This window comes from Pan paniscus, chromosome 7, assembly GCF_029289425.2.
Source record: "Pan paniscus chromosome 7, NHGRI_mPanPan1-v2.0_pri, whole genome shotgun sequence".
Lineage (NCBI taxonomy): Eukaryota > Metazoa > Chordata > Mammalia > Primates > Hominidae > Pan > Pan paniscus.
In genome coordinates this window covers 133,689,336-133,701,839 of record NC_073256.2, presented here as the reverse complement: position 1 = coordinate 133,701,839, position 12,504 = coordinate 133,689,336, and the positions used below count along the sequence as shown (strand labels likewise).

At 39.4% G+C, this 12,504-nt stretch overlaps 2 long non-coding RNA genes across 2 annotated transcripts in view; one reads left to right on the top strand and one right to left on the bottom strand.

Annotated features, from left to right (window-relative positions):
- The window catches only part of LOC134731000 (uncharacterized), a 68,664-nt gene that overhangs the window by 22,710 nt on the left and 33,450 nt on the right, over window positions 1-12,504 (top strand). The window lies entirely within an intron of this gene.
- On the bottom strand, window positions 2,862-12,250 carry LOC117981587 (uncharacterized). The gene is made up of 3 exons (XR_004673173.3): window positions 12,175-12,250; window positions 7,527-7,707; window positions 2,862-4,757 (listed from the first exon to the last, which is right to left on the bottom strand). It is a non-coding gene; the product is annotated as an uncharacterized LOC117981587 (long non-coding RNA).

Genomic DNA, 12,504 nt, shown 5'->3' with positions numbered 1-12,504 from the left:
TATCTGGGTATATAACATCTTTTAGATTAGTGGTTTCCAAATTTTTAAATTATGGTCCAGTAAAAAGAAAAGAGTAAAAAATGTGAAGGGCCTCTATGGGACTGCCTCTTTGTTCTTTTGTCAAGTATAAAAGTAACAAACTATCTCTACTTTTGCCACTATTTCGTGAAAGGAAGGGTATCTAAATACCAAAGAAGGCAGAAAAGTCATAATCTCAGATTCAAAGGAATTCTTTTAAATAAATACTTTTAGCTTTGTTGAAAATGCACTGCCTGGTTTTCTCATTTCACCGTAGACCTGTGAGAACGCTGTGCTGGAATGGCACAGGTCTGAGACGTGCTCTGGGGATATGGCTCTGTGTGCATTTGGTTGCCTGACATCTCAGCAGAGACCCTGGATGTCTGTCAGTGTAGGAGTTTTACCTACGTGTTTTTTTTTTCTTTCTTATCAGCACATTTGGATGGTTGCTTTATATCTCATGTGTTTCTGCCTACTGGGTGTATCCTCACGTGGATGGCTTTTAACTTCACGTTATTTCTCTGGGAAGATAACTCAACTATGATTGTGGGCTTAGTGAAGATTACTCATTTTGAAACAGGATCAGCCTTACACTTACATAGAGTAGGCAGTGGCTTATGTGGCATGATTTTTGAGGTGCTGAAAAAGCTTGAAAATAATTCTTCAACTCAGTTGACACACCGTCTGAAATCCAAAACATAGATCTTTAGTTTTGGGGACTCCCCTGGCGGCCCTTGTGACTTCTTTTCTCTATCTACACACTTCCCTTAAGTGATCCCCATCATTCTAAAGGCTTTCAATGCCATTGTTATGCTGACAATCTGTTATTTTTTAAATTGACACAATATTTGTACATATTAATAGAGTAATTATCCTGATTTGATCACAGACAACCTGTTTTTAAAATGGATCTGCTTTTAAATGGGCTGGGTCGGGGTTGTTTTTATCGACAGGTCATGAGATGTTTGCCATTAAAGGTGATTTGTTACACAAAGTTCTCAAGAGGAAGGGGCATGCCATACGACACAGGGCCACACGGGCCACACCAGGGTCGGTCAGAAGGCAGAAGAAGCAAGAAGAAAGAATGGGCCGTAACCTTTATTGTGATTTTCATGGGAAGGAATGTGCAAGGCAGTGTAAGCAAGCTGAGCAGGTTTAGGATTAGACTGAGTAATTTCAGTGGACTCTGCACTCTAGGAGTGGTCTCTAGTTGTCTGCTGTCTGGCCCTGGGTTGATAATGGCAGGGGAATATTGAGAGTGTGAAAAAGGAGATAGTTGGAGGTGTGGGCTCTGGATTAGTTGGTTTGCATGTGAAAGGTGTACTCCACAGGGAGTCATCTGGTATCTCTAGGAATTAGCTAGCCCCAGGAGGGGCAGTCTATCCCTTGTCAGTGAGGCTCTGGAATCTAGAGCATCAAGAATACAGAAAATAAGAAAATAGAGTTAACACACAGTCCCCCACACTAGTATCTGGCTGCCCCGACCTCCTTTTCATGCAGATTCATCTACCCAGCTGTCTACTTGGCATGGTCCCTTAGATGTTTTAGGGCATTTCAAAATTAACCTGCCATTCTGACTGGCATGACATGGTATCTCAATATGATTTTGATTTGCATTTCTCTAATATTCTCACTTATAAGTGGGAGCTGAACAACGAGAACACATGGACACAGGGAGGAGAACAACACACACTCGGGGGGCAAATGGAAGGAGAGCATCAGGATAAAGAGCTAATGCATGTGGTGCTTAATACCTAGGTGATGGGGCGATAGGATAGCGATAGGTGTGGCAAAACATCATGGCACAGTTTTACCTATGTAACACAGCTGCACGTCCTGCCCTTGTATCCTGGAACTTAAAATAAAATAAAATAAAAAGTAATCTGCCTTTCAATTCTACCTCCAGAATATATCTTGTATTTATACACTGTTCCTCATAGCCATTGCCACCAGGCTAGTCTAATTCAACACTTCTTATCTCATATTTAGACTTCCAGTCTTCTCAGTGTGGAGAAGACACAATGACAACTAACAATCATTAAACAATCTAAAAAAATCAACAAATGAATATAAATGCTATAGAAGTGTAAACACTATCCTATTCTTCCATTCTTCTTAATTCCCCCTCATCACTGTCCTGTAGCACAGGACATAATTTATTATGCAGTTACGTGCTACAGTAAACCTTTAATAATATTAAGTACAGCAAGCATGTCACTTCCTTACTTCAAACTCTTTAGGGTTGTAACATTTCCAACATGGGCATAATGAAACCCTCCTTCCTATCATGGGCTAGGATTCCTGCAGGATATGACAGCTGCCTAGCTTTCTAACCTCATTTCATGCCACCTTCACCCTCACTCATTATGCATCATAGCTTCTTTGAGGTTCTAGAACATTCTAACCTCTTTCCTAAGGAAGTTGGCAATTGCTGGTCGCTCTGTGAAAGTTTCCTCCTAGACTTTCTTCGTGTGTCTCCTTGTCTTATAGGTATCTGCTTAACAATCATCTCTTTAAAGAGGACTTCTCTGATCATCCTCTGTAACCACACCCCTCTGTCATGTGTAACATCAAGTTTCTTTCTTTTATAATGTTTATATGGATGTCTGTTTATTCATTGTTGGTTTGTTTTTTATTGTGTCTTCTCTGCCTGAATGTAAGCTCCAGGAGGGCTGACCCTCATCTGCCTTTTTATTATTATAGTCTCATTGCCTAGTAGAGCCCCTTGCCTAGAATAGAGGTTTGATTAATGTTTCCTGGAAAAATAAATTGTTTGCATAGGCGCTCTTTTTCTCTCACAATTCTTTCAAAGTTCAAGGCACATCTCTTAAGAAGACATAAAATCATAATGAAAATTAGTTTATTAGTTTATCCCAATTGCATAAAAACAATATAATCCCAGAGAGTGGGAGGAAGAAGAATGAAAGATGGCCAGATTTATACAAAACGTATGAAGGTATGAAGAAAAACTCATGTTGAAATGTCTGTTTTGTGGGTTTTAGGTTTTTTTTTTTTTAAACTATCATATCTTGAAAATATACTGTGTACCAGGCTGTGCTAAATATTTTTAAAAATCACTTATTCATCACAATAACTATACAAAGTAGGTATTCTTCTCCTGATATTACAGATAAGGTTTATGAGGAGGATTTGTAAGATGACAAGTTTTATCTGGTTCCTAATTTAGTGTACTCCATAAAAGTAGGAGAGTGTAAGCTCTGAAGCCACAGAGTGAGCATTTTCATTTCTCACTGCACCATTATTAACTGTGTGACTTTGAATTACCTAGCCTCTTTAAAAATTGTTTTCTTGGCCAGGCACAGTAGCTTACAACTGTAATCACAACACTTTGGGAGGAAGAGGAGGGTGGATAGCTTTAGCCCTCCTTCCCAGGGGTTCGGGACCAGCCTGGGAATCATGGTGGGAGCCCTTCTCTACAAAAAAATACAAAAATTAGCTGGGCACGGTGGTGTGCACCTGTAGTGCCAGCTACCAGAGAGGCTGACGTGGGAGGATCACCTGAGCCTGGGAGGCCGAGGCTTATTTTATTTTTATTTTTTTTTTAATTTTTTTAGTATTTATTGATCATTCTTGGGTGTTTCTCGGAGAGGGGGATTTGGCAGGGTCATAGGACAATAGTAGAGGGAAGGTCAGCAGATAAACATGTGAACAAAGGTCTCTGGTTTTCCTAGGCAGAGGGCCATGCTGCCTTCTGCAGTGTTTGTGTCCCTGGGTACTTGAGATTAGGGAGTGGTGATGACTCTTAACGAGTATGCTGCCTTCAAGCATCTGTTTAACAAAGCACATCTTGCACTGCCCTTAATCCATTTAACCCTTAGTGGACACAGCACATGTTTCAGAGAGCACGGGGTTGGGGGTAAGGTTATAGATTAACAGCATGCCAAGGCAGAAGAACTTTTCTTAGTACAGAACAAAATGGAGTCTCCTATGTCTACTTCTTTCTACACAGACACAGTAACAATCTGATCTCTCCTTCCCTTCCCCACATTTCCCCCTTTTCTATTCGACAAAACCACCATTGTCATCATGGCCCGTTCTCAATGAGCTGCTGGGTACACCCCCCCTAGACGGGGTGGCAGCCAGGTAGAGGGGCTCCTCACTTCCCAGACGGGGCGGCTGCCGGGCGGAGGGGCTCCTCACTTCTCAGACAGGGCGGCCAGTCAGAGACGCTCCTCACCTCCCAGACGGGGTGGCGGCAGGGCAGAGACACTCCTCAGTTCCCAGACGGGGTCACGGCCGGGCAGAGGCGCTCTTCACATCTCAGACGGGTTGGCAGGGCAGAGGCGCTCCCCACATCCCAGACGATGGGCGGCCAGGCAGAGACGCTCCTCACTTCCAAGACGGGATGACGGCCAGGCAGAGGCTGCAATCTCGGCACTTTGGGAGGCCAAGGCAGGCGGCTGGGAGGTGGAGGTTGTAGCGAGCCGAGATCATGCCATGCACTCCAGCCTGGGCAACACTGAGCACTGAGTGAGCGAGACTCCGTCTGCAATCCCGGCACCTCGGGAGGCCGAGGCTGGAAGATCACTCGCGGTCAGGAGCTGGAGACCAGCCCGGCCAACAGGGTGAAACCCCGTCTCCACCAAAAAATACGAAAACCAGTGAGGCGTGGTGGCGCGCGCCTGCAATCCCAGGCACTCGGCAGGCTGAGTGAGGCAGGAGAATCAGGCAGGGAGGTTGCAGTGAGTCGAGATGGCGGCAGTACAGTCCAGCCTCGGCTTGGCATCAGAGGGAGACCATGCAAAGAGGGAGACAGGGGAGAGGGAGCATCAGAGGGAGACCGTGCAAAGAGGGAGACAGGGGAGAGGGAGAGGCAGGGAGAGGGAGAGGGAGAGGGAGGCTTATTTTAAGTTCTGGGATACATGTGCAGGACGTGCAGGTTTGTTACATAGGTAAATGTGTGCCATGGTGTTTTGCTGCAACTATAATGAACACATTAATAAGAGCTAATGGATCAACCTCATTTGCAATCACATTTAAAGATAATGGCTCCTCTCAATTTCTGTTCTTTGAACTTTTTATAGCATAATTTTGGTATTAGGGTTGAAAAAGATTTCAGTTGTTTTCTCTCCTCCTACCTCCTGCCATTGTCCAGGTTACACAAAATTTCTCTTAATCATCTATTTCCTAAGTGTTTGTCCAAACTTGTTTTATGGGAACTCAAGTAATGTGGCTGCTCCTTCTCCTTTAGAAGCCAGCTCCAGTGGTCAGCAAGGATTGCCTGATGCTGTGCCTTCATTTTCTTTTTCATAATACAGTCCTAGTACTCTTAACCAACACCCTTTGTTTTGCATTATCCAAAGTAATTCACTTCTTTCCTTCATGTTCGCGCCCTTTAGGTATTTGTAGACTGTTATCATGACCCCTCCATCTTTAATTGTCACTTAGGTTATACATATTTCGTCTTTTCATCTCTCCCCATAAGTCCATTCCCCCAGGCCTGTAATCATTTTGTTACTTTTCTTTGAGCCCTTTCCAGTTTGCTGCCTCTTTCTGGAAATAAGGCTCCTGTAAATGACTGTATCACTACAAATGTATTCTCTGTAGAGGTCCTTGGAACCCCAGAGCTGCTTGGTTTGAGAAATGATACTTCACCAAGCCAACTTCACCATGAGATAGTGCATTTATAGCACATGTTGGCTGGGCACAGTGGCTCATGCCTGTAATCCCAGCACTTTGGGAGACCGAGGCAGGCAGATCGAGAGGTCAGGAGATCGAGACCATCCTGGCTAACACGGTGAAACCCTGTCTCTACTAAAAATACAAAAAATTAGCCAGGTGTGGTGGCACGTGCCTTTAATCCCAGCTATTCTGGAGGCTCAGGCAGGAGAATTGCTTGATCCTGGGAGGTGGGGGTTGCAGTGAGCTGAGATCACACCACTGCACTCCAGTCTGGGCAACAGAGTGAGACTCCATCTCAAATAAATAAATAAATAAATAACAAATAAAAATAAAGCACGTGTTGCATTCTACTTTGTATTTGCTTTTGTACACGACTAATTGTCTCTCCTAGATTTCAAGTTCCTTAAGAGAAGCAATCACGCACAATTTACTTTTTTTGGATGGATAAATGCCTTAAACCTTGGCTGCATATTGGAATCACCTGCTGCTCTTTAACAACTTACTGATGCCTGGCTCCCCTCCCCAGGCATTCTGAGTTAATGAATATGGGTTGTGACTTGGGTATCAGAATTTTTTTAAAACTCCCTAGATGATTCTAATGCGCAGCAAAGTTTGGGAACCACACTTTTAAAACAGGTGCTTAGTAAGTATTTGGCAGGTGAATGAACAAATGAATACTGTATCTTTTCATCAATTAATACCTCCAAGTATCTCCAAGGGTAATTGTCTTCCAGCTTCCTGCTACTAAATAAGATTTATCTGTGTTTTATATTGATACTTCAAACTTTTCAAGATCGCCACTCATTGAATGGGTTTTTGTCAGAATTTCTAAAAGTCTTAGAGCAATTTTATCATGTGTCTGGCCTCTGCTTTCTGACAGCCTTCTCAGTTTAATAGAGCTCTCACATTTAAGTGTCTCATTTCATACCCTTCCACGTACTTGTGAATGAAATATCAGAACTGTTCTTCCCCCCTTTTTTCCATTCATGCATTGCTATAGCACTCAGAAACCCAGTGAAGACCTACTTTATTGAAATGGCTATAAGCTTTTGCAATAATTTCCTCTGGCAAATTTGAATTCAAGAGCACATGCCTATCCAGATGAAATTAGGTAATTCATATTAGATAAAATTTAAGGATGCAGTTTAGCATATTCATAAATATTGTGTCAATTCAGTAATAGATTTAAATAAATTAATAGACTATATTTTTTAGACCGGTTTTAGGTTTATAAAAAATTCAACAGAAAGTGTAGAGAATCCCCATAGAGTTTTCTTTTTTCTGTCTTATCTGGGATGGAAGCTCAAGCATCATATTCAGGGAAATGTCCTTTGGATCTTCGGCTGATGCTCTAAATAGTAAGTGTTACATAGGAAAATAGTAAAGGTGACAAGAATATGAAATTGTACTGTGTTGGATTTTTAATTATAATGATTAGAAAAACAGGGTTTACCCAGTATCATTCGGAGTTTATTCTTTTTTATGTGGATCCTTCAAATATTTTCACTTTTAGCGCAATCAAAAAGAAGACAGCCAAAATGCAACTCCCACAGCAAGACCACACGAAACCAGCATTCTTATCCTAAGAAGCCTTCCTTTTAGGGATAGCCGAGTTGCTGAAAGACAGACAGGTCTCTAGAATGTGGGGCAGAGAGAGCATCACCAAAGGGGCAGCTTGTCAGAACAAGCAATTGACCTTTAGTAACTATACATTCTTGTCTTTACCACTGTAGAAATTCTTTCCTTGGGGCTTGCACAAGACTAAAAGGCCTGCAGGTAGCTCTAATTCATTATTTCTTTGTCTTCTACATCCTGCTTTTACCAAACACAGGCAGTCTGAAAAATCAAAGAAAACATATACTTACCTATTTTCTCAGCCCATCATGGTAATATGTTTGAGGTCGGAGAAAGGTCTGGGTTTTGATTAACCCCAGTAATGAACAGAAAGGAGAGAAGCAGGTCCAAAGAGATTCTCACTCAGCAGCCCATAGCACCAGAAAAATGATTTTCAGAAGGGAGGGCTCCAAGTAACCAGTTGTCCAATTACTTTCATTTTATAAAAGGGAAATAATAAAGTATGTGAGAATGACATCTTTATTAAAACTTATGAAGCCATGTTCACTAACTTTCCTGTGGCTAAAACTCTGTTTTCTTTACATTTCCATTAGTCAGCCAGGTATTCATCTACATGCTTTATCAAGCCACACAAGAGAAGCACTGTATATCTTTAGACTTAGAATATTTGTTGAATTCTTCCACCATTATGGTAAAAAGTACAGACAATGACAAAACTTTTCAAGATGCTTGCCAAAGGAAAACACCATAGTAACCTCTCAGTTGACATGTTTAATTAATGCAAAATCTGTTAATAATCAGAAAGAAACCATTCTAAAATATTTTTGTTCTAAAGGCAATAAATGAAGTACAGCAAAATCTCGAGTATTGGCAATTGGGATATGATGGTTAGCTATGTGATACTATAGGAAATTTTTGAGAAAGGACTTTTGGATAGCATTCATCTATGAAGTTATCATCTTAACAAAAGCAAGGGTGAGTTCATTAAACTTTGTTTACTAACCCAGTAAAAGCAGAAAAAGTTTATATTTCATATCATTCAAAGGGTGGTTTGGGGACTCTCTGCCTGGGTCTAGCCCAAAACCCACTGCAGTAGGGTCTCTTTTGGTGGTGTTGGAGTGGGAAGGAGCAGAAGTTGGCATTATAAACATGATCCCTAGCTGATTCTTAGATGCCTTGGAATTAATCTGTTTACCAAACACTGAATGGGATGGGTCACAGTATGCTCTGCTCATTTTGCCTTGCTAATTGTAAATTGAAACAGAAAATGTAAATTAGAAGTACAGAAAATCTGGTAGTGAATTCTCCTATGCTGAAAATTCAGCTTTAAATAATTACAGACACAAAGACTCTAAATTCTTTGCCTTTAATATTTTAGCTCTTGATCTAGCATGAATTTCAGACAATGAAAAAGGAAAAAGAATTAAAGGCAAATACTTTGGATAAAATTAATTCCCTAATGGGAAAATGGAATAGAATTAAATTCAGATCAACATTGCAGTTAAAGGTGCTTATTAATTGAAGTTTACTATAGATGCTTACATTTAAGCTAAAAATTCAGTTCTGTTATTTGAGTTCAGCTCTTTTTAGTTCCTCTCTCCCACTCTTTTATAAAGGTCTGGTTAAAAAAGTTTCAGGTATTGTTAAGGAGAAATAGCTCAATCTATTACACCTAACTGATTTTACTTTTTTCCTCTTGGAAGTGATACCACTATAGAATTTGACTGAACAAAATTCCTGCCTATTCCTGCCTCAGTGTATCATAGATAACACTAAAAATAAGAAGAATGCAGGCAAAATTACAGGGGGTTATTTATTCTCATTGAAGAAAAAAAATGATTCTAAGCAATTCAAATGTACCCAGAATGAGACTATATATTCATTTCAACCATCCAGCCATTGATTAAAACGGTTCAGAAATTTCAATTTTGAATTTTTTTGTTACGACCAAGTGACTTTATTTGAACATTTTCCAGGGTGGCAAACCTTTATAATTTGAAAGTGGCTTTGATTTGGGGGAATAACCTGATGATGTGGTCATCCATTTTAACACTTCTTTAACTGATCAAAAACTACATTGCAACTCTAAAATAATGAAACTGATTTTCCTCTATGATTCATAAATGAGTTCCAAATGTGATTCCAAAAACAAAATTCTACTAATACTTTGAGCTTAAACAGTATTACTATGATTGACAAGGAATTTGCTGTGACAAAGGTGAAATAACCCTGGTCATGGAGTATAAGAACTCACTTAAATTGAAGCTCTGAAACTATTACCTGTGAAACTTTAAGCAGCTTACTTGCTCAAAGTTGCATTTTTTTCATTTCTAAAATGAAAATTAAAACAAGCTAAGCCATAGGTTACAGTAAGAACTAAATAAAATATGTGAGATAGTGGTTTATTAAATATAAACACAAATATGTTGTTATTGATAAGCATATTTATTTCTGAGCTGTTTGTTTTGAAGAACAGCTCCACTTGGATGAATGAGTTTTTCTGTCTTAAAAGGGTTCATATTTTGGTGGTTACTATTCAGTTACTTATTAGTAACTATGTTTATTTAAGCAAATATTACATATTCTTTAAAGTAGATTTCCAAAAATCTCCATTTGTCAGCACATTGGTCTCTCCTAGAAGATGCTGAAAAATAATAAAACAAATTTTTAAATATGGAATCTTAATTCTTCCATATTTGTTTCTATACAAGTAAATTGGAACGTTGAATTTCACTACTCAAGGCTTTGAGGAGCTAGTGTTTGTAATGAAGAACTGGTAAGTTAACTGTGAGATATAAATATTTTTGATGAAAATACCATATTTATACCTTCATCCTAAACTTCAAAAAATAATTCTTAAAAGACAAATTTTAATAATCTTAACTTTTAGTAATTATCATTTTTTTAAAGAAAATCAATCTATCTGTGTGTGATAATGGGAAAATGACATTATTAGTAATCATAATCCACAGAAAATTTTTGAGGCATTTCAGACAATTTTCTTCCCCATACATTTTTTTTTATAAGTAGAGAAAATGTGGAATTGGCTGATTTAATATGAATCTTTACTACCTATTCTTTTTTGTATCACATCAAAGTTTTCAAATCCAATGAACGAAAAGAAGAAGGCCAAAAGAGGTTTGTTATCTCCCCAAGTAAAAAGCTTAGCCCTGAATAATTTTGGTGGCCTCTTTGAGATATCAAAAAGATTTTGACATTGTTAAATATAATGCTGAAAGCCTCAGTACATTCTCTTAATTCTTTCCTGTTTCATCTTGACATTACATGTCTGGTTCGGCCCTAGCTTTTGGGTAAGAGTTCAAGTGACATGGTTAAACTCTTAACCCTCAACGATGATGACTTTTCTACAAAGACACTTTGGCACCATGGTCACAAGCCCTACACATTTGATTAAGGTAATGACAAAAGCCACAGGATGGCGTGAAGGAAGACATTCAGGCTACAGGTTAGGGTAATATCATACAGTTAACAACACAACATATTTCAAATGCTCATGAATACCTTCTGAAAATTAATTCTGCATTAAATCTGTCTTTCAGCCTTTGTCACAAAACATCTTTTTCTTTAGAATTCATTTTCCCCATCTTGCAGTCTCCTGTGCTTGTTTCACAAGAATCAAAGTCAGAGACTCCCATGTGGAATCCATGCTTGTATCCCAAGTCAACAAAAAGTGAATCCAACATATTACTACTTATCTTTAAAGGAAGGAAACCATCATTTTAACCAGACATTTAAGGAGATATAATTTTTTTCTATCTAATCTAAAACCAGGAAAAAGACAATGGAATGTATTGAGCTAATTTAAGAAATTACTTCAAAAATAAATAGATGGGTCAAAAAAGAGCCTGCTGTATTAAATTTTAATGCTCAATTTTCCAAATACATTCGTAGTTCTTTTTCGGGTTGAAATTTAACACACACACACATATGTAAAATATATATTATATTTCATTAATTTTTGTTTTCTGTTTAAGATATTTTACGAGAACGGACTGTATTTTATTATCTTTTTGTCACTGGTGCGTAGCACAGTACCTTACCCAAACACACACAATAAATGCTCATTCTTTTGTTGAACTCATGTTTGTGTGAAGCTTTGAGAGGGCACCAGCGAAGTTTCCCTGTCTCTGAATACCAATCTAAATACAGCATTTCCTGTCAACTCTGGGAGAGAGCTTTTTTTGTAGGACTTCGTCTGTCTACGTTTTAGTAAGTCTTGACAATGGTAGCAATGAATATCGAGTATTTAGTTTGTGCCAGTTCTGTGCTAAGTCTCTCACCTATATTATTAATTCTTGTTAACCCTTTGAAATGTAAAGGACAGTTATTACTCCTATTATTCAGAAGAGAAAGTGAAAATTTGAATATCATGTTCAAAGTTACTCAGCTAGAAAGCTGCAGAGTCTGGGACTGTCTGTCTCCAAACTTCCTTGCAACTTAAGCATTGGCAGACACAGGATATCAGTGAGAGCCCAGCTTGCTGATAAGAAGATTAAAAAGTGCCAAAGATGTTAATCTTCACGGTTTTGTTTAAGCCACCCTGGATCTCCCCCCACTCCACAGCCGTGATGAGAGCCCACTGGGGGAAATAAACAGACTCATCTTTTCCTGGCATTGCCCTCTCCTACCTCTGGAAGCCCCATCCTGCTGCTTCTCTCCTTCAATGCTTTTTGGGCTTCTGCTCCTGGATCTTTGCTCTGCCGGCTTCATGAAGGCAGCTCCACACAGCAGTGATGCCAGACTCCCATGGTGATTAATGCTATTCTGTGGACTCCTAGAATTCTAGAAAACTTGTGTGTACCTGCTGGGGTGATTTTAATCTCTGCGAATCTAGTCTAGGTCTCTCTAGGTCTAGTGAGTGGACTCTTCCATTCTATCCATTCACTTCCATGCCTGCTGTTTTAAAGCTGTTCTTACCTTACTTAGCTCCATAATCTCTTTACAGACATTTCTCCTCCTTCTCTTTCCATTCAAGCTTGACGCTTCTCTGAACATGTTCCTCATCATGAACATGAAGCTTCCCTTTTTCTCTTCCTGCTGATGGACAATTTAACCCCATAGCAATTTTCAGTCATGAAACAGTTTAGATGGGACCTAGCAAGGGGTTAGTAGCACAGGCTAAGCGCTTGCCTGCATTACACAGCCGAATTACCTGCCGTGCAGTAACTGCTTGTTTATGGAACAGCAGATACTATCTTTGCTTTTTCTAGCAGCCTCTATTTGCCAGGGCTTTCCCCAGCATCTCAG